General features: G+C 37.3%; 1 protein-coding gene across 1 annotated transcript in view; it reads right to left on the bottom strand.

Moving 5' to 3' along the window:
* The window catches only part of LOC131438167 (protein bric-a-brac 1), a 466,395-nt gene that overhangs the window by 19,299 nt on the left and 424,680 nt on the right, over positions 1-22,416 (bottom strand). The gene's annotated exons all lie outside the window — the stretch shown is intronic.

The raw sequence follows: 22,416 nt of genomic DNA, 5'->3' as shown, positions 1-22,416 counted from the left end.
ATATGGTTTCACTGGTAGATGTCAGTAGTTTCTTAATTCAAATTTGAATTTTTTGTTACCTATCGACTGCAAGATCTGGGGGTGGGTCACTTTGCAGAAATCTTACACGAAAAGATAAGGCGAAGATCCGTCGCTCTGATTTCAGGAATCATGTCCTTTCGCAAGTTTGCAAAATAGAGAGCGTTACGAAATTTTTCAGAATTTGATTTCTCTTTCCCTGTTCGATTATTTGTTATAATTTTTTACTAATTAACAGGAAAATGTTATAAAATTATTATCAATAGCATTGCATAGCATAACCATGTTCTAATAGTGAAAAAAGCACAAACACAAAACAACTCAAATTTTCACGTTTGTCGACATTATTCGATGTGCTTCTGCAAAAAGTGTCAGTTTGAAGCGATAAAGACTGTCCCAGAAAGTATGGACGCAACCAAAAACCGCTGCCATTTCGCAATGGTTCAGAATCTGTCAATTTTTATGGCTGCGTTCTGTTGTTTACACTCTTCTCTAACCACTTGAACCGTTGTTTATTCGTTGTCATTAGTTTGTTTCGAAATACGTGGACTTTCAGCAGAACAACGTCGAAAAATTGTGTGCAAATGGTGCACAGAACGCGGACTGTCACTGAGAAAGATAGCAAAAATGAAAGGAGTAAGTGAAAAAGCCATGCGAAATGCAATCAAAAAATTCGGTGAGGACAAACCGAACACAATTTAAAAACCCTTCTTAATCCACCTAGTGGTGTGATAATGCCTTTCTCTTCTTTCATAACAGTCTCATGAAAATGTATTTCATAATTTTATTAAATAATTTCGGATACTAATTTCGAAACTAATTGATTCAGATTGATTCGAGTAGTTCACAAAAGCATGCTTCAGTGTTTATGTCACACAGTCAGCATCATTTTTCCAAACTAGTGCTTGACATTTACGTTGCCTATTTGTAATCAGTGATGCTAATCTAAAAAACCATTCTTAATCCACCTAGTGGTGTGATAATGCCTTTCTCTTCTTTCATAACAGTCTCATGAAAATATATTTCATACTTTTATTATATAATTTCAGATACTAATTTTGACACCAATTGATTCAGATCGATTCAAGTAGTTCACAGAAGCATGCTTCAGTGTTTATGTCACTCAGTCAGCATCATTTTTCCAAACTAGTGCTTGACATTTGCGTTGCCTATTTGTATAAGAACAGTGATGTTAATCTAAAAACCCCTTCTTAATCCACCTAGTGGTGTGATAATGCCTTTCTCTTCTTTCATAACAGTCTCATGAAAATGTATTTCATAATTTTATTAAATAATTTCGGATACTAATTTCGAAACTAATTGATTCAGATTGATTCGAGTAGTTCACAAAAGCATGCTTCAGTGTTTATGTCACACAGTCAGCATCATTTTTCCAAATTAGTGCTTGACATTTGCGTTGCCTATTTGAAATCAGTGGTGCTAATCTAAAAAACCCTTCTTAATCCACCTAGTGGTGTGATAATGCCTTTCTCTTCTTTCATAACCGTCTTATGAAAATATGTTTCATACATTTATTAAATAATTTTAGACGCCAATTGATTCAGATTGATTCGAGTAGTTCACAAAAGCATGCTTCAGTGTTTATGTCACACAGTCAGCATCATTTTTCCAAACTAGTGCTTGACATTTGCCTTGCCTATTTGTATGAGAACTGTGATGCTAATCTAAAAAAAGCCTTCTTAGTCCACTTAGTGGAATTTTCATATATCTTTAAAAATCACCATAGGGGGGAGTACAAGAAATTTTCGAAATCGAAAAAAAATTTTTGATGCCAAAAGGCTTAGAATTGCATGAAACGTCGAGATTAAGTGTCATCTCGAAAAAAAATTTTTTTGAAAAAATCGACTTTTTGGGACTTAGAAAAAATATGAAAATTTTTCTAAGTCCCAGAAAGTTGATTTTTTCAAAAAAATTTTTTTTTGAGATGACACTAAATTTCGATGTTTTATGCAGTTTTAAGAGTTTTGGCATCAAAAAAAATTTTCGATTTTGGAAATTTCATGTACTCCCCCCTATGGTGCTTTTTCAAGATCGATAATTGTCAAACCTTTACCACCGGGCAGCACCCCTTAAGCATGTCCGATTTAGGTCAATTTTTGCATGAAGGCTTTTTTCGAGGTGCTTAAACTTTTGAGCACTAGAACTTTACGAAAATAGAGTTGATCCCAAAATTTAGGCACCCTTATATATACAAGAGCGGTAAAAATCAACGTGTTTTGTCGGTTACGTCACTTATACCATCATATATCTGGAACCAAAAGTCACAACCATTTGATCTTCGAACTTGATCAACGGCCCGACAGTAGCTTTCAAACGAGCCCAAGTTTGTTAAAATCGGATCAGCCATCTCTGAGAAAATTGAGCGCGTTCAAATACAACGCTTTTTGTCGGTTACGTCACTTATACAATCATATCTCCGGAACCAAAAGTCACAGCCATTTGATCTTCGAACTTGATCAATGGCCCGATAGTAGCTTTCAAACGAGTCCAAGTTTGTTCAAATCGGTTCAGCCATCTCTGAGAAAATTGAGCGCGTTCAAATACAACGCTTTTTGTCGGTTAGGTCACTTATACAATCATATCTCCGGAACCAAAAGTCACAGCCATTTGATCTTCAAACTTGATCAATGGCCCGATAGTAGCTTTCAAACGAGTCCAAGTTTGTTCAAATCGGTTCAGCCATCTCTGAGAAAATTGAGCGCGTTCAAATACAACGCTTTTTGTCGGTTACGTCACTTATACAATCATATCTCCGGAACCAAAAGTCACAGCTATTTTATCTTCGAACTTGATCAATGCCCCGATAGTAGCTTTCAAACGAGCCCAAGTTTGTTAAAATCGGTTGAGCCATCTCTGAGAAAATTGAGCGCGTTCAAATATCTTCGAAAAGTGCACACACATACACACACACATACACACACACACATACACACACACACACATACATACACACACACACATACAGACATTTTCCGATCTCGACGAACTGAGTCGAATGGTACATAACACTATGGGTCTCCGAGGCTCCGTTCGAAGGTCGGTTTTTCCAGCAATTCTAATACCTTTCTATAGAGAAAGGCAAAACCCTTCCTAATCCACCTAGTGGTGTGATAATGCCTTTCTCTTCTTTCATAACATTCTCATGAAAATATGTTTCATACTTTTACAAAAGAATTTTGGATACTAATTTTGTCACCAATTGATTCAGATTGATTCGAGTAGTTCACAAAAGCATGCTTCAGTGTTTATGTCACACAGTCAGCATCATTTTTCCAAACTAGTGCTTGACATTTACGTTGCCTATTTGTAATCAGTGATGCTAATCTAAAAAAAGCCTTCTTAGTCCATTTAGTGGAATTTTCATATATCTTGAAAAATCACCATAGGGGGGAGTACATGAAATTTTCGAAATCGAAAAAAAATTTTTGATGCCAAAAGTTGATTTTTTCAAAAAAATTTTTTTTTGAGATGACACTAAATTTCGATGTTTCATGCAGTTTTAAGAGTTTCGGCATCAAAAAAAATTTCGATTTTGGAAATTTCATGTACTCCCCCCTATGGTGCTTTTTCAAGATCGAAAATTGTCAAACCTTTACCACCGGGCAGCACCCCTTAAGCATGTCCGATTTAGCTCAAATTTTGCATGAAGGCTTTTTTCGAGGTGCTTAAACTTTTGAGCACTAGAGCTTAACGAAAATAGAGGTGATCCCAAAATTTTGGCACCCTTATATATATAAGAGCGGTAAAAATCAATGTGTTTTGTCGGTTACGTCACTTATTTCCATCATATATCTGGAACCAAAAGTCACAACCATTTGATCTTCGAACTTGATCAATGGCTCGACAGTAGCTTTCAAACGAGCCCAAGTTTGTTAAAATCGGATCAGCCATCTCTGAGAAAATTGAGCGCGTTCAAATACAACGCTTTATGTCGGTTACGTCACTTATACAACCATATCTCCGGAACCAAAAGTCACAGCCATTTGATCTTCGAACTTGATCAATGGCCCGATAGTAGCTTTCAAACGAGCCCAAGTTTTTTAAAATCGGTTCATCCATCTCTGAGAAAATTGAGCGCGTTCAAATATCTTCGAAAAGTGCACACACATACACACACAGACATTTTCCGATCTCGTCGAACTGAGTCGAATGGTATATAACACTATGGGTCTCCGAGACTCCGTTCGAAAGTCGATTTTTCCAGCAATTCTAATACCTTTCTATAGAGAAAGGCAAAAAAGGTCCTGCTAACCCTCAGTTGGATAAACGTATACTGAAGGCGTTCGAACAAAAGAAGGAGTTTTCAGTCCCGGATGTGGCCAAAAAAGTGGCACTTCGAAGTCAAATGTTCTTCGTGCTAAAGAACGTTTAAATCTTCGAACCTATAAGAAGTAGAAAAAACCAAAACGTAGTCCGAAACAAGAAGCATCGATCAGGCCGAGGGTTCGAAAGCTGTACAATACGATTCTTGCTGGAAATTTGAACTGCATAATCATGGACGACGAAACCTACGTGAAACTCGATTACAAATCCTTGCTGGGACCACAATATTTTACGGTGCGAGAAGGGAAAGTGTTAAACCAGTCCGAGACATCGATTGAAGTCCAAAAATTAGGTAAGAATGCTATGGTCTGGCAAGCAATTTGTAGCTGCGGTAAGATTTCGAAACCCTTCATCGCAACTGCTTCAATGAACAGCGAAATATACATCAAGGAATGTTTACAAAAACGACTTCTACCCATGATTCGAAGCCACAAGGATCCTGTTGTCTTCTGGCCAGATCTTGCTTCTTGCCACTACTCGAAATCAACGGTAGAATGGTATACTACCAAAAATGTCACTTTCGTCCCAGAAGACATGAATCCACCAAATTGCCCACAACTTCGACCGATTGAGGAATTTTGGGCATTAACGAAGGCACATCTTAGGAAACAAGTCTCGGCATCCGAAACCATTCAACAGTTCGAAATAGATTGGAAAAAAAGTGTCAAAACTTGTCGCCAAGAAGTCTGTACGGAATTTAATGAGGAACGTTCGCAAGAAGCCAGCAAGTCTACAATGGTTGAGTAGCAAATGTTGAGAATAATATTCTGTTATTGTAGTCTAATATTATTAGTATATCGAATAAAATTTAAATATTTATCACTTGTGAATTATTTACAGCGAAATCAAAGTGCGTCCATACTTTCTGGGACAGTCTTTATGAAACGAACGGTAAGCTTTTTTCGACACATCACTGACAGTGAGAGCAACTTTACAACTTTGGTAACGAAAGCAACGAAAGCAAACGAAGCCTTCAAAGTTTGCCATTTTTCTTCGAAATACTAGGAAAAATGTAAGAATTTTTAAGTTTTATTGGACAGAAATGGGAAAATTATATTTGCAAAATCTGCAGATCTGGAGTTGAAAAATAAACTGGTGAGCGACCACTATAAGTTAAAGACAGGAATGAATAAATGACATAAAATCATTATTAGTTTTACGTTTCGTCTTTGACTCATCACTGCAGAGCAGTTCAAATTGAACGGCTTAGTGCTAAACTCGGCAGTTCAACTTGAACCGCTAAGCAGACGTAAAGTTTCTGCTACTTACAGAACACTTTTTGTTTTGCAACGGAGTGCAATGTCTTTTCTGACGTGCCAAACGAAAACGTGTTTTCGACTATTTCTGGCCAATACAGGTTAGGTCATTTAGGGGTTAGCCAAATTTTGTGCTAGGGCACATAACCGTTTTTATTAGTTTTACGTTTCGTCTTTGACTCATCAGTGCAGAGCAGTTCAAATTGAACTGCTTAGTGCTAAACTCGGCAGCTCAACTTGAACCGCTAAGCAGATAAAAACGGTTATGTGCCCTAGCACAAAATTTGGCTAACCCCTAAATGACCTAACCTGCATAGGCCAGAAATAGTCGAAAACACGTTTTCGTTCGGCACGTCAGAAAAGACATTGCACTCCGTTGCAAAACAAAAAGTGTTCTGTAAGTAGCAGAAACTTTACGTCTGCTTAGCTGTTCAAGTTGAACTGCCGAGTTTAGCACTAAGCAGTTCAATTTGAACTGCTCTGCACTGATGAGTCAAAGACGAAACGTAAAACTAATAAAAACGGTTATGTGCCCTAGCATAAAATCATTAATAATAATAATAACAATAGTTAAAATCAGAGCTTAAAATTGTCACGCATTCTCAATGAAAGAATCCAATCCAACAGCCTCATTTTCAATATTTTACTGTCTCATTCGTAAATGACCGACACCAGAACAAATGAAGAGAGACGAATCATTCTCGATTCTCATTAAAAAATGAGAGAGTATAAGCATCAGCAGAGTTTCAATTCTCATTCTTTAATCGATGTATTGAAAATCTGCGATGAGTTGCTATAAAGAGTGTCTAAAATATGATAAATAAAAGTAATTACATCCCAGAGCCTCTTTGGAATCCAAAATTACTACAAATTTGAGCATTAACAGGTAAAAGTCATTGTGAAAACTTTTTCTGTCATTTTCGATTCTCAAAGCTTCGGTTGAATATCGACACTGCATACTATGGGATTTTCACTGAAACCCGCAATTGACTGAAAGAGTAAATGAAAGAAAGAACACAATTTTGAGACTACTGTCCCGATTGTATCATTAACTGGACATAGATTTCGTTCTCATAATTTGCAAGCGAAGTTGAGAGTGACATTAATTTCTTGTCATTTTCGTCTTTTTTGAGTCAATGATAAAAATAAATGGTAGATGGTAAAAATATTAATTTTCAATTCGCTCATACGACATCATCCGACATTCAAGTCCGATACATACAAGTTCAGTCTCTTATTTATTGTTACTATGAAGCGAGAAAAAGTGCCACTTACGACCGTTCATTGAAGAGAGCGGACACTTGTTCATCAATCTTTTAGAATTGACATCTAACAAAAAGTTGTTAATTTTCGCTCAGTGTGTAAAAATATTGTTAACTTTAGAAACACATCTCAAAAAAAAAAAATAAAGAGAGTGGAATATTTAGAACAATGGGTCAGATCAGCTTACCAAATCGCAGACTGATTCTGTATAAATGGACAATAAAAAGTTGTCGTTCCGATAATTAGAGGAAAACGTAAAGTGCACTAAGTCTGCAGTGTTCTAGATGGTGAAGAAGTTTAAAGAAACATGTTTTCTTGAAGACTTATCGAAATGAAATCGCACAAAAGTTTTGAATCAATATCAGTTATTGATTCTCTGAATGTTCTAAGAAAATTCGAATTTCGTGTTTGATCCGAGAAAAATTTCTTTAAGGGGAACATGGGGTAAAACACTCCCCCGAGGCATAATGTACCTTTTGCTTTTCTCAAAAGTTAACAAAATTTTTGAAATTTTAATGAAATCGAAAGTCCGCCATAACAACAGATTACTATAAAATTTTGGTAGCGATGGTTCCATCATATCTGAAAAAAATTTAAAAACTCAATTATGTCACTGTTATAATTAATTTTTTATATTTATTCCATAATAATTTTCTAGGGTGAGGAAGACGATTTTAATTATGTAACCAGTGAATATTTTTTGTGCTAGTTTACGTACCGCATAAAAAAACGCATAACTCTGAAAATTCGCATAAACAAACCGCATAACTCTGACAATTCGCATAAAAAAAACCGCATAAAAAAGACCTTAGTGTATTTGCAATATTATAGAAAAATCGTCAAATTTATCGTCTCATATTTTTGAGGGCAAAATGGCCCGAATTGTGTGAGGCAAAATGCTCAAGTAGTCGCTTACAAAAATTATCCATAAGTTATCAATTTAATGAAAAATAGTGAACAATCTTCCACCTGGCAAATATTTCGTCAACGGAAAGTCTAAAGCTTTCTTTAAATAAGAAGAAGAAGCTTTAATCCGTTGTTTTGATGAATGTTTACCCGTTGTTTAAGATCATCCTGCCTCTATGTTCAGATAATCGCAAGCAAAGCAAAGCAAAGTCAAATTACATTCCTTTTGTGGAATTTGGCCTTTCTGTTTCAACAGACTCCGCAGCCGATTCTTAGTGTACAGAATCATTGCATGACTAGTACACTAAGGTCTCTTTTTACACGGTTTTTTTATACACGGCTTTTTTTACACGGATTCCGGAATTAACACGGTTTTTATTTACACGGTTTTCGCAATTAACACGGTTTCTGATGAGAGTTTGAAAAGCACTGTCATTTGTTTTTTGAGAAAAAAAATTAAAAAAGGGAACAGAATGTCTGTAAGAAACCGATTATGAGTGCTAATTTAAAGTTTGAAAGTTAACTAAAATCATTCATTCAACAATTCACGGGATCATTGACTATCGTTCCATAAAATGATTAATCAGTCTTTAAATCTTGAATCCCTGTTGTAAATTACATGACAACGTTTCTTCTGCTCAGTTGTAGTGTATGATGTCAGCATCGTCATTGATATCATCGAGAATTTCGTATCGTTGAAGAACTAGTCGGATTTACTAATCTCGTCAACTCTTCGTCATATCAAACAGTACAGTATTTTATACCCATTTGAATTCTATAGCTCTAACATAGTAGTATTATGATTTACACCGATGAAATGAGTTTCTTCGGCATGACACATAGTAATACCTTTTCTAATTCGATCCCTATTCATCTCTATGAATTCTTCCCCTTTGATTCTCTGTCTCTGCGTGCATAGATCTTAACCCAATACCCACTTCTTCCCACTCAGTTTAGTTGAGAATTACTGTTAATATCGTTAGTGTTTACTACACATCGCACCTTCGGAATTGAAAAGAACTTATAGCTTTTTTGGGGTGAAAGTGTTTATGGGTTCTAATTGTACGTACATAATATCGTTCTTTTGAAAACTGAATGCAATATACAGAAGGCATGGGCCACTTAGAATAATTTGCTTATCGTACGACACCTTTCCTAAGTGTTCTAATTTTAATTTATCATCCAATGTGTTTTATCAAGTATGACTGGACCCTTCTCGTAACCTCTGGCTGTTTTTTAGATTTCCGTTTTTATTGGGATATAACAGTTACATTTTCACAGTTATGTGCACCTTGCATAAATTTGGGGGTTAAAAAATAATCTTTTTTCCCCTTCAAATAATCAAAAGTTATATTTCATCCACAACAAAACAAACAAATAATCAAATCTGCGGTTTTTGGAATTATTACGTCAAATTTTAAACGCGGTTTTTTTTGCACGGTTTCCGCAATTAACACGGTTTTCTTTTACACGGATTTTTTTAACACGGTACGTAACCTCCGTGTAAAAAGAGACGTTAGTGTACTACTATCCTACTGACACTATGAATCCTTCCAGGTCCGCACTTCGCGTAATTTAAATTGTATATTTTACATGTTTTCCACGATCGGGCGTCAGGCCCCGCATATATTTCAATTTTTAAATTTTTAAGGGTTTTGGAAAATAAGATATTTCATGTGTTTTTCAATGCATTCAGCGATTTTGAGTTATTTTGAGAAATAATCATTACGGAAGATAGTCATGCATGAAACTCTTCCGTGTTATTATCTATAGTTAAGATATAGCAACATTTCCTTAGGGGGTACGTTTTACCCCATCTACCCCTATTTGTTTGTTATGGAATAGCAAAAGAGCAGGAAGAGTGGTTTTAAGCGATGTTGAGAAGAGCTTTATTCATAGTAAACAACATTCAAGCACGGGTAAGATTGTAAATAAATCTAGCTCAACCATGAGAAGTGTAGATGTACGACGCTTTGTTCAATCGAATTGTCTTCTGAGATGTGTTTAGTCATGACCCAAGATAGTTAAAAGGGCAAAACAATTCCGGTGATTGGAGAACATTTGCCAGTTCGAGTCCTGTTTCTGAAGAGAGTTTTTTCTTTTTTTCGCAATTCTTTCTTATCATCTTGCGATTTCCAATCTGTCTTTTGTTGAAAATAGATGGAAAGTTAAGCTACGTTAAAGATTACTTTAGTAGATTTTATGTTAGCCCGGCAGCCCTGTAGCTTCTAGGCCCCAGGATGTGGCCGGGATAGGTGGTAACCCTAGTAGTAGGCAATGAAAATTTCGAAATTCTTCAGTATTCGAATGTTTCCACATAGGGTAAATGAACCGGAAATAGTACGATTAGTTAATCATACTTAAATCAACGCATCGCAAAGTAAACAATTCGACCTCAATATGCTTGCTTCGACCCTATGATTATAAACAAAACATTCTTCAATATCACAGCAAAATTAGTGTGGAAAATGTGCAATACAGTCAGTGCTTTGAATAACAGATCACACTCTAATGATTGGTGTTAATAGAACGATGAAGTTACGATGAGTAGCGCAGAGGGGGTCACCAACAATCAAACGGAGGCTCAATATTTTCCAACAAACAGGTGAAACCGCAGGCGTTACCACACATTAAGCATAATCGAATTGGGATTTAGAATCGTGCAAATTAACTCGCAAGAACGCGCGGGTGTTCGTCGTTTGTCGTCATCCGACCGGTAGTCGGTAGTCAACGAATGCCAGCAGCCCTGTTAGCTTGGTGGGTTGATGCGTAGGAGGTGAGTGTGAGTGTTTCCACCGAGTGGCACTGGTAAAACAAATCGTGGGAATTAGCTGAAGCGATTTCGCTGTCAAAGCTCACACCGATTAACATATCGCGATGTGTACTGATGTGAAAACGCCACAAGCCATGCCGCACACTTCGTGTCAGCAGTCAAAAGTCATACGTTGATGGCGGCGGCGGTGACGGTGGTGTTTGGGTTCTTCGTGTACATACGAGGGTACCTCATCAATTTCCCGGAGGGTGGCGCGCTGTTGCTGAGCTAAACACATTGCGTGTGTCGCGTGCAGATCACGCGAGTGCATCGATGTCATCGTAAATATACACTACCGGTAGTACCGGTGTTGATCCTCCGCGTTGATGCAACACACACACATACACTGTGCAGTGAGTGGCACAGAGTGTGGTTGACCGTGTGAAAGCTTTGTTTTTAAAACTCCGCTCACGTTTTGCTAGATCCCAGCAGTCAACAGTGGTTTACTAGTGCGGTGCACGCAGTAGGCTGACTGGTTTAGCGCCAATTGCGTTCAAACCCCGCCCCCATTGGTTCGGTGAAATCGGTTACCCCGTCCTGGGCTACTGGGGCGGCTGCCAAGTGCAGTCGGAGGGGAGGCTAGAATCAGAACCGGCGGTGGCTGGTTTACTCCCAGCAAAGCAAGCGGGTCGCAACACAGTCGATGATTGCCTGTTTGGAAGTGAATGGACACCGTGTTGCACCGGAGGTTGTTAGGCATCGATGCTGCTGTGTCAGTGTGCCGATAATGGCAACTATGTTTGAATTGTGTTGATAAATCCCTAGATTGACCACTTTCAACACGTAGTTTTTCGGTTTAGGCGGTTGTCACACGGTGCTTAACGGAATTTTTATTTACTGCGGTGACCAGAAAGGTTGCATTATTATATTTTCTAATGAAATTGATCAGAAAGAATTAAGTGTCGACGAAATCAACAATAGGAGACAAATACAATTAAACAAAAAAGGACCATAAGTCTGTACAATTCAAAAGTTTGCTGAGTTTCCCTTCACCATCACGAATCCATTTTCCTAACGAATGCTCCCCATTTTACCCGTTTGGCGGTAGCTCACGCGGCAACAATCAATTAACCAATTTAAATCCCCCAAACAACGTGTAAATGATGATCCGATAATGCCAAGCGTCGACCACCGGCCGATTGACCATCGCCAAAAACTCACCCGCCACCGCATTATTTCGCCGATTTATTTATCAATCCGTGATTCAATCGAAATCACAAAAGTTGTGTTACCTAATTATTATAAGTGTGGGGTAGCATAAATTGAATGAATTGGCACACTGGGATATGCTCCGGGGGTACCCGTAATTGTATCAATAACCAACCAAAAAAATAAAATCAAGTACGGATGCACGGTTTGTTGAAGAGACCACTTTATTTAATCCGTGTCCAATAGGGAATGAAAATACATCACCTGCGAATGTGGTCCCATTCGAAGTGCGTGTATCGATATCATCATCCTCGAAATCATCCAGCGAACCGGAGGTGATCCTGTTACAAGCTCCATCGCTGATAGACACACTCCCTCACACACACACGTACGTGTGTGTGCAGCCGATTGTTTGCGCTCGACATAATTTACCTCATTGAGTGTAAAATACGAGCCATTTGGTGGCTACCATCCAAACCAGGTGAATGCTGTGAATTTGCGAATTGTCCGAAAATGCTGTCGGCAGTGATACACGGAAAGAAATACGTTGCTATTGTCACGATGAAAAAGTAATGAAATCAACCATTTTGTTTTTTCATTAAGGCATGGCAATTGTTCATGATTTAATGATAAAAATGATCCAAATCATGAACAATAACTCTTCACCCATGAAATTTTATTATGGTCGGAAAATTCGTTTGTTGCGAAAAAGTATTTCCAATACTCATCTACAACTCTTTAAATGGCATACAAGGTTTATATTATAAATGTGCAAGATGATTAAGATTAAGATTTTTTCTACGCAGTTCCTTCGAGTGAGTTCTCAAATACGTATTCAAACCCGAAGCAATCGTTATTTTAAGCGTCGTTCACTAAAAACGCAAATATTTCAATGATAAGTTCGTATGATTCATAGAGGGAGAGGTTCGTTGTTATTTACTATTTCACTATTCGAGGGCATAGAGTTTGAAACTTTAGTTAGAGTCAAGGAATTCAGAAATTAGGGAGTCATACCTAATAAAAGTCGTTCATCATACTATTTGATTTCATTCCTATTTGAAATCTTTTTAGATTTTAAGGCAAAACGCCTGTTACACGAAGGTCACAAAGGTTAGCAAAATAAGAAAAAAAAACCATTTTGAAAACTAAACAATCGAGTCTCTAGGATGCAAATACTTATTCGTGAAAATTGAATTTTTATTAGAGGATGAAATACTGAAACATTTATCATAATTATATGATAGAATTGACACTTAAATAGACATATAAAGAGTATCAGCGTAAACCAAGGGGAGAAGAGTGCTGAGGTTTAATCTATTCTACGTAGGGGAGACCGGGGCTAGTTGGCCGAGTTTCGCTTTCGGAATTTCTGTACGTTTTCTGGTTAGACAGTTTGATAAACGCTTTGCTCTGTCATGAAGATACACCTTTTGAGCACATGTGTATATTTTTCAGTCCTGTCTGAAAATCAGGGAAATAGTTATTACAATCAATTGCGGAGAAAAAAATCGGCCAACCAACCCCGATTGGTCGAGTTTTAAAAAATATGTGAAACACATCAATTGTATCAATAAACGTTTTCATTCAGTTCGTGCTCGCATCTCACCCAACACAGTCGAAAATCGTTTGCGGTCGAAACAAAAGAAACAAAGACCATACGGAATGGTCAAATACGATTTAACAAAGCCTAAAACTTGGCCTGCAAGACCGAATTCAATTTGTATAGATTTCAAGCGTTGCAAAGTTAAACCAGCAGCAAATGAAATTAAAATCTTACTTAAAGAACGAATGCATCTAGACGCTGATAATGTAAGTGAGATTCAATTCAACAAGGCGTCTAACTGTGTGTACATTATGTTTAAACGTGAGAGCGATGCAATTGCATTCGCTTCGGTTAACAACGAGGTGCACAGCGTTGAGTGTAACAACATTAAATACAAAATTCCTGTGCATATGGTGGACAATGCCATACAAGTACGCGTGCATGACCTTCCCCCGCAGGCCACCGATCAGTCCGTTCGGGAAATCATGTCGCAGTACGGTGAAATTCTTTCCATCGAAAGAAAAGTATGGCGGAATTTTTTCCCCGGCATCCGGAATGGCGTGCGAGTGGTACGTATGCAACTACGTAAGGCAATTCCATCTTACATCATTTGTGGTCAAGGTGGGACACATCCGTGTAAAACACTGATTACCTATGAAAATCAGCTGGTTACATGTCAGTTTTGTGAACAAACTGCACACTACGGTGAACCTTGCACTGAAACTGCGAAAAGAACATCTTCAACCAAAGACAAGGTCAACCGTTCAACAACGAAAACTAGTGAGCGTAGTACTCCTGTTTTACCATCAAACCAACCAACAACTGCAACCAATGTACAACAAGGCGCTTCTACAGCAACTAGCAACGAGCTCAAGACTGCGAACAACAAGGAAAACAAAAAGAAGACGGAAATCAACAACAAAGCCACCGATGCGGCAATGAAGGACGAGACGAGCCACGAACAAAGTTGATTGTAACGGATCAGTCATTTCGCCCAAAGGGTCATTACGCCGGTTCCTGCAATTCCGACAGCATGTCGGCTGCGAAATGTCCATTTCGGAGAAATGTCCATTTCGGAGAAATGTCCATTTCGGAGAAATGTCCATTTTGGAGAAATGTCCATTTCGGAGAGATGTCCATTTCGGCGAAATGTCCATTTCGGCGAAATGACCCTTTCGGCGAAACGACTTTCGGCGAAATGACCTATTCGGCGAAACGACTTTCGACAAAATGGCATTCGGCGAAACGACTTTCGACGAAACGATCCACTCCCGATTGTAACCACACTACTGGAAGCCATATGTCATTAAACTAAGCAAGAAGCCAAATGCCACGTTTAAGGAGAAATTTTGAATATATTTTCAAATTCTACATATCCTTTTCTCAATTTTAAGATAGGATTATAAATAATGTCGTTTTGAAAAATTGGGAGGGATTTCGAAATTCTTTGGAAATTGAGACAGCTTGAACAAATATTGTTGTAAAGCGTTCATTCATGATTTTGGAATGAAAAACATACACTGCAAAAAAGTCAAACACTTTTCCAAGAGTTATTCCTCCGCTGAATAACCAACAAAGTTAAAACCGTGATGAGAGAAGTCTAATATAATAACAATGATAATTTTTCAATATTTATTTTCATTTTTACCTATTGAAAGTAAAATAAGACCAACAACGTTTGACGTTAATGCGACTGGTTTTTATAACGAAGAATATTCAGATTCATGAAATTCAAAGTACTTCCGCTCTTGTTTACTTGCGTTGTTTTTTTTTCAAATCGTTTTTATTCGGAAGTTGTTAATTGTACGAAACAGTGTGTAAAATAAGTTTTAGCAAATTATGGGGCGCTTGAAGAAATATATACGCTCAAAAATTTGACAATTTATCGAAAACCTAAACAAACAAAAAAACGCATCATTATTTCTTATTTCAATATTTTTATTTTAAACCTTCTGTTAAAACTAATGTTTGAAGTTTGTTTTTTGTTTAGCGTCTTTATAAAAATGAAGAAATTACAGCAGAAGTAATTCACGAACATTTGCAAAATTTCAAGCTTTTGGTGGAAAAATAGTAATTTAAGGCACTTCTAGGTGAAACGACACTGTGAGAAAATTATTGCTTTTGATTAGTAAAATAATTTTCTAATGTGTTGTTTCCTTTGAAAGAGTAGAAAACTTTAGAAAGATTTTAATTTGGTCTCACTGTAACTTTTGAACTTTGAAACTGTCACTAATGAAATTTACGTAGAACAAGTTTAAGAGCATTGCAAAAGAATATCAAAGACAAGATTGGATAACTGGTTTTAGTTTTTCTTGGTTTTTTTAACGTATTCTGTTGAAATATAGTCGACAATTGACTGCATGCCAACCAGGGAACAACTTGACACATTATCTGAGTTTCAACTAACCACTTTGAAATTGTAGATGTCGCGTCTGAAACTCTTATTTACCTGTGAAATGGAACGTCCATTGAACATGCAACTTTGTATCACTATGAAAATCATGCATTCGTTTCGTGTTTTCGTGTTTTGTGGAATCGTAGGGACAAACAGTTGCTGATGGGCGCTACATATGAAAAGGGTATACTAATAAAATGAATTGTTTGAAATTAAAATATTATGTTGGGTAAGACTTTAGGATTTATTTTAACATTTTTTTGACGATACATAGATTTCATAACTATACATCTCTTCAGTAAATATTCTGAATTCTCTGCAATCCGAGCTTGAGGTGGAAATTAATTCAACCCTAAAGCCGTCCAATTCAAGGCTGCCTAAAAACGCTTTATAATAAATAATCAAGTTACAAAATCAACACATTCAAACTGAATTTGGCGTTAATTTTGACGAAGTGGAAATGCTGCAAGCTCACAAAATCTTGAAAAAAAAAACGTTGAATCTCTCGACGGGTGAGCACGTTGTATCGTGTAAGTGCGGGTAAAATTTTTTCGGGGAGTATTTCGCGAGAAAGAAAGAATTTTTATCCGAGGTTGTCAAATGGTGAGATAACTAAGTCCTCACAAGTTCCTATCTCATACCTCACCGAACATCTATGATGACATTTGGTCCATAGAACGGTGTCGACTGGGTGCTATCACCTTCTGCGTTAGTAGCAGAATGAGACGGTGCGAAATGGCTTGTAGTTTGAAGTCCATCCTAAAGTGCAATATTTATCATAGTATATTGCAACATGTAGTTCTGTTGTTTGTTGCATTATTTGTTATATGTTGTGTTAAATTATATTAAATTGTATAATATTACATCATGTTATATTATCTTATATTGTGTTTTTTATATTATAATGTTGTATTATGCTGTGTTAAATTATATTATATTATTTTATATTATGTTATATCACAGAGAACAGATATCCAACAGACATAAATACGTGCAAAGTTGTGTGCAACGGTGATTTTTAACGGATTTTCTCTTGTAGGCTTTACATAGCTTTTTAAATTTTTTTTACTAAAGCTGTTATATTGAATTATATTATATTATATTGTAGTATACTGTATTGCATTACATTATGTTATATTGGATCAGGGTCATTTCGCCGAAAGCCATTTCGCCGAAAGCCGTTTTGCTGAAAGCCAATTCGCCGAAAGGGTTATTTCGTCGAATGACATTTCTCCGAATGGGTCACTTCGCCGAATGCCATTTCGCCGAAAGGGTCATTTCGCCGAATCCTGAAAACGTCTTGAAATCGTAATTAGAATTGATTTAAATTAAAGACAAACGAAAGATGATAGCGTTAACGCCCGTTTTGTTGAATTACCATTGTAGTTCCCAAGAAAACTTGTTGACTATTAGCTACTAAGCATCAAAGCAATTGCATAGGTTAAGTGAAAAAAAAAATCTAATGTGGCTACGCCGCATCGTTTTGGTTCATGTGCTGTCCGACATCGCTACCGCTCGTTCGGACCTAACTAAAGCAAAGAAACCTAGCTTTGAGTAGACCGGGCAAACGAGGCGGTTACAGGTTTGTATGCAAGAGGCCGCCGCTTCCGACGGCGGGTCGGCGGCCGACTCAGCTGGCGTCGGCTAGGCGGCACAAAGCCATCTTGGCTTCGGTTATGTGGCTGCGCCACATCAGTTATACAAAAGACATAACATGCATGAGATATGACCCTTTCGGCGAAATGACCCTTTCGGCGAAATGACCCATTCGACGAAATGACCCTTTCGGCGAAACGACTTTCGGCGAAATGACCTATTCGGCGAAACGACTTTCGGCGAAATGGCTTTCGGCGAAATGGCTTTCGGCGATATGACCCGCTCCCGTTATATTATATTATATTATGTTATATTGTATTGTATTATATTATATTTTTTGTATAAATTTATATTATACTAGCTGAATTACCCGGCGTTGCTCGGAAATGTTTCGTGAAGGAAAGACCGAAAAAACTTCTCGAAGTTGTCCTGCTTAGTGAAATACTCTTGTAGTGAAACATAACTTAGACAGAAACCCGATCGAACAATACTCCGTTCATGTTCAGATTGCGAATGATCAGTGCCCCAGATCTATCAATAATCATAATTTTCATGATATTCTCTACCTCACTTAGTTGCTAGAAATATACTGTACTCGTAAAGAAGTACCAATTTTTCGTAAAACCCGATCAATTTTCCCTTTCACTTTCCATGTTCGGGACACTTACTCCACTCTCTCACCCTTTAAATAACATTATAATCTATTTTAATTTAACTTTCTTTTTGTCAGTAAACTTACTAAATGATTACCCTGAGTAGTGTAGAAAGTATTTGTGCTTTTCAAAAAATGTCGATTCCCACCTTTGGTACATGTGACGAACTTGATGGCGATTCGTTTAGTTGTTATGTAGTTATGCTGAGACTTGAATACACTCACGTTCATAAGCAGACAAAGATTATTTTCCCTTAGTTCTTTGAATTCCCCGGCAAAATGGAACCAGATCTTTTGAAATTATTTAAAGAAAAATACGACCTTGAAATTCTTGCCACTCTCTAGTTATATAAAAAATGGGAGTTTAAAATTTATTTTCAAAAACCCCTCCTTCTAGTCTAAATGTCGATTCTCTTCAAATTTCGTCATCGACCATCTTCCCCCATGTTAAGGACACTTCCTACACACTTTCCCCCTGAAAATGTCCTAATGATCATTTCTGAAGAGCTTCTTTGTGCCAAATTTGATAGCAATCCGTTCAGTAGTTCCGGAGTTCCGCCGTCACAAACATTACATCCCCTTTTTAGAGAGACGTACTACATCCACCCTACACGAATACCCTAAATTGCGCCAAAAGTATCTATAGTCTTCGAAAAGTATCGATTCTCGTCAAATTAAATAAATTTTTTCATTACCCCTGTTAAGGATAGTTACTACGCTCTCTCCCCCATAAAAATACCTATCCCCCATAACAAAAACTATCTCTGAAGAGCAAAAAGCAGCTATGCCAAGTGTGATAGCAATCCGTTCAGTAGTGTCGGAGCTTTGAAATGCACTTGCTATATCCACCCCCCATATATATCATATCTAATGTTTGCATGATCTTCAAAAATTATCGACCATTGTCAAATTTTATGAATTTTTTTTCATAGGCCCTCTTGTTAATAATACTTGCTATGCTTTCTCCCCTATAAAAATACTTTTATGGCTAATTCTGAAGAGCAGTAAATAACTGTACCAAATTTTATAGCAATTCGTTCAATAGCTCCGGAGTTATGCCGTTACAAACATTACACTCCTTTTTTAGAGGCACTTACTACACCCTTACACCCTCTCCTCACAGAATATCCTTAAAATCTTAGTTATAAAGTTGTGCAAAAAGTGTCTTCAAAAAGTACCGATTCTCGTCAAATTAGATAATATTTTTAATGACCACCTACGGACGCTTGCTACGCTCCCTCCCCCCATAGAAATATTCTTATAACCATCTTTGAAGAGCAAGAAGTACATGTACCAGGTTTGATAACAATCCGTTAAGTTAAGTAGTTTTGAAGTTATGCCATTACAAACATTACACCCTCCTTTTTAAAGGCACTTGCTGCACCCATCCCTCATTGAATTGTATCTATGGTATGCAAAATGTTTCTAAGATCTTCAAAAAATATCGGTTTTCATCAAGTTGCATGAATTTTTTCATAACCCCTCCTTGGTTATAACACTTGCTACGCTCCATCCCTCCATAAAAATACGCTTATGACCATCTCTGAAGAGCAAGAAGTACATGTGCCAAGTTTGATAGCAATCCGTTCAGTAATTCCGGAGTTATGCCATTACAAACATTACACCCCCCTTTTTAAAAGCACTTACTTCATCCACACCCCCCCCCCCTCTTATATAATCATATTTAATACATGCAAAAGGTTTCTATGGTCTTAAAAAAGTATCTATTCTCGTCAAATCAGAAAAAAAATTTCATGACCTCCCCCTGTTAAGAACACTTACTACGCTCCCTCCCGCATTAAAATATCCTTATGACCATCTCAGAAGAGCAAGAAGTATCTGTGCCAAGTTTTGTGGCAATCCGTTCAGTAGTTTTGGAATTATGCCGTTTTAAACACTACACCCCCCTATTTAAAGACACTTGCTACATCCACCCCCCATATAGTCATATCTAAGGTATGCAAAATGTTTCTACGGTCTTCAAAACGTATCGATTCTTGTCAATTTATAAGAATTTTTCCATGACCCCCCCCTTGGTAATGACACTTGCTACGCTCCCTCCCATATAAATGTACTCCCTAAACCATCTCTGAAATACAAGAAGTACCTGTGCCAATTTTGGTGGCAATCCGTTCAGTAGTTCCGAAGTTATCGCGTTACAAACATACAAACTTACATCCATTTTTATATATATAGATTATATTGTATTATGCTCATTTATATCGCCAAAGGAGAGGGCCAGTGAGTGCATCAGGGTATCTAACAAGTGAATAACTGCATGATGGAGTGAATTGCCAACCTGAGTCACGTGGGGGAAGCTTTGTGTTTCTCCCTGAAGGTCTGAAATGAGTAAGACGCACCCTTCTAACAAACAAACCATCAGGCGGGTTTAAGCTGGTGCAGTGAAATTCTTTATTATATGGCCGGATGTTCTTGCTGGAAGGTGCCGGGTCCTTAAAAACCATTTTGGCTTTCTTAACAGCAGTTATATGAAAGCTATCAAATTCGGATCTACTGTAAGTCTACCCGCATATACTGGTAATGAACTGATCATGGCTTCACACATACATACATACAGAATGAAAGAATTTTCATCCGTACTTTGGCTACTCGATGTAGCCACACAGCGAGATTTTTACTTGAAGTCCAGTGAAAAGAAAGTTCATTGGACTATAAACGAAATTTAACTGGCAATATAGCCTAAGTTGCTGTGCCAACAATCGGCGTCACCTCAAGTGAGGTGACGCTAACCAGACGGAAGAAGAAGAAGAAGAAGAAGAAGAAGAAGAAGAAGAAGAAGAAGAAGAAGAAGGAGGGAACTCATACAGAAATAGTGTCATCTGTAAAATAACGGAAATGGGATAAAAGACTAAAAGTGTAATTTCGAGTATTGAACCCGGTTGCTGTGTGCACAATTCAAATAATTATACCCGTCATATTAACGAATATTTCGTCCTATTTTATCTAGTAATACTTCATCCAACGTTTTCAAGATTTTATGAGTTTCGAACAAACCTGGCTAGGGACCCATGATAAATCTTCCTTCATTTAAATTTGATTTGATTAAAAGTTAGTTATATTTTGAACTTATTGATCACTATTTTCGGTACTTCCGGAACTGGAATGTGGAAATCGATTTAGTCGTAGATACGAAAAAAATCGAATTTTGTTAAAAGTATCCAATTAATAGGACGTTTTCTACGACCCTGACACGTGGTTACTGTGCGTAAAGTGAAATGAAGATATTCTTTACGCTAGTAAACCAAATAGCGAAGTATTTTTCCACAGACTACTAACGGATACGAAACACACGACGGGTCGAAGGGTAAGAGCGCGACGTCCAATGATAATAAAAATATGAATACACGTTTTATTTCGCTTTCTCTGAGCCCCTCCTCGCGTTCAGCTCTGTCTCTCTTTCTCTCTCTCACTCGTTTCTCTGTCCTACTCCAGTGCACCGCCGTTCGGGACCGGTACGCAAGGCCACACGGTTTACGCTCGGGCAGTGCATTACAAATAAATATCGCGTGTTTAACGTCATAAATAATTAATTTTATAAATAGTGTAATGACAATGTTATTTTTACGAGGGACATAAAATTGGAAATTAATGTACCCGTGTTGTACACGCAAAGAGCAGATATCTTCGAGCAAGAAGAGAACCTGACAGATATATCGATCTGCGGTCCGGCCGCGGGAAGTGTAAATAATGGAATGTTCGATTATCGTCACTTTAAATCGCTGCTCATGAAATGTTTTGTAGAAGCATGATTGCTCCATGTACCATGTGACGTGACCTGTTAGGATAACTGTGATAATTTTTCAACCGTTGCGGTTAAGTGTGTGAACCTGTGTATGAATTATCTTTCAAGTATTTCATATTCAAATACCGACGACGCAAACTTTGCCGATATTTTACAGTTTCCAAATGGGATAGTCAATAGCGTAGATAAAATTTAATAATTGTACATTTTCAATTGTCACTAATGACTATTCAGAGTCTCAATTCGACTAAATTGCTGACAGTCATGGCTTAGAAAAAGTGCTCATCAAGACTCTGTTCGTTTTACCCACGAAATCGGGTTTTATTGAAATGACTTGAATATTGTAGTTCTAGTTGAATGGTTGGAAAATGTTAAGTTCAATTGCACTGAGAGCGTTTCGTTTCTCTGATTCCATTGTAGTTGAAATAGTGTCACTCAAATTGAACTTGCACAGAAACAATTTAAAAGCAACTTTATTTCGAGTCCAGATGTAGTTTTTAAAATGATTAAAACAATTCGAACAACTTATTCAAAAAGTGTTAATTCGTTTTACTTTACATCAATTAGTTATTCTTGAATTCAGAAGTCCTCTGAACCACTGAAGCATAGCTATGTTATGAAGAGAACAAAAAAAGTCGAGTACAGAATGACAACAGAGTGGCCTTAAGAGTCTATTTCAGTTAGATGTTTTACATAATTTTTCTATATTTTTCGCACAG

This window comes from Malaya genurostris, chromosome 3, assembly GCF_030247185.1.
Source record: "Malaya genurostris strain Urasoe2022 chromosome 3, Malgen_1.1, whole genome shotgun sequence".
NCBI lineage: Eukaryota > Metazoa > Arthropoda > Insecta > Diptera > Culicidae > Malaya > Malaya genurostris.
This window is presented reverse-complemented; position numbering and strand designations above follow the sequence as displayed.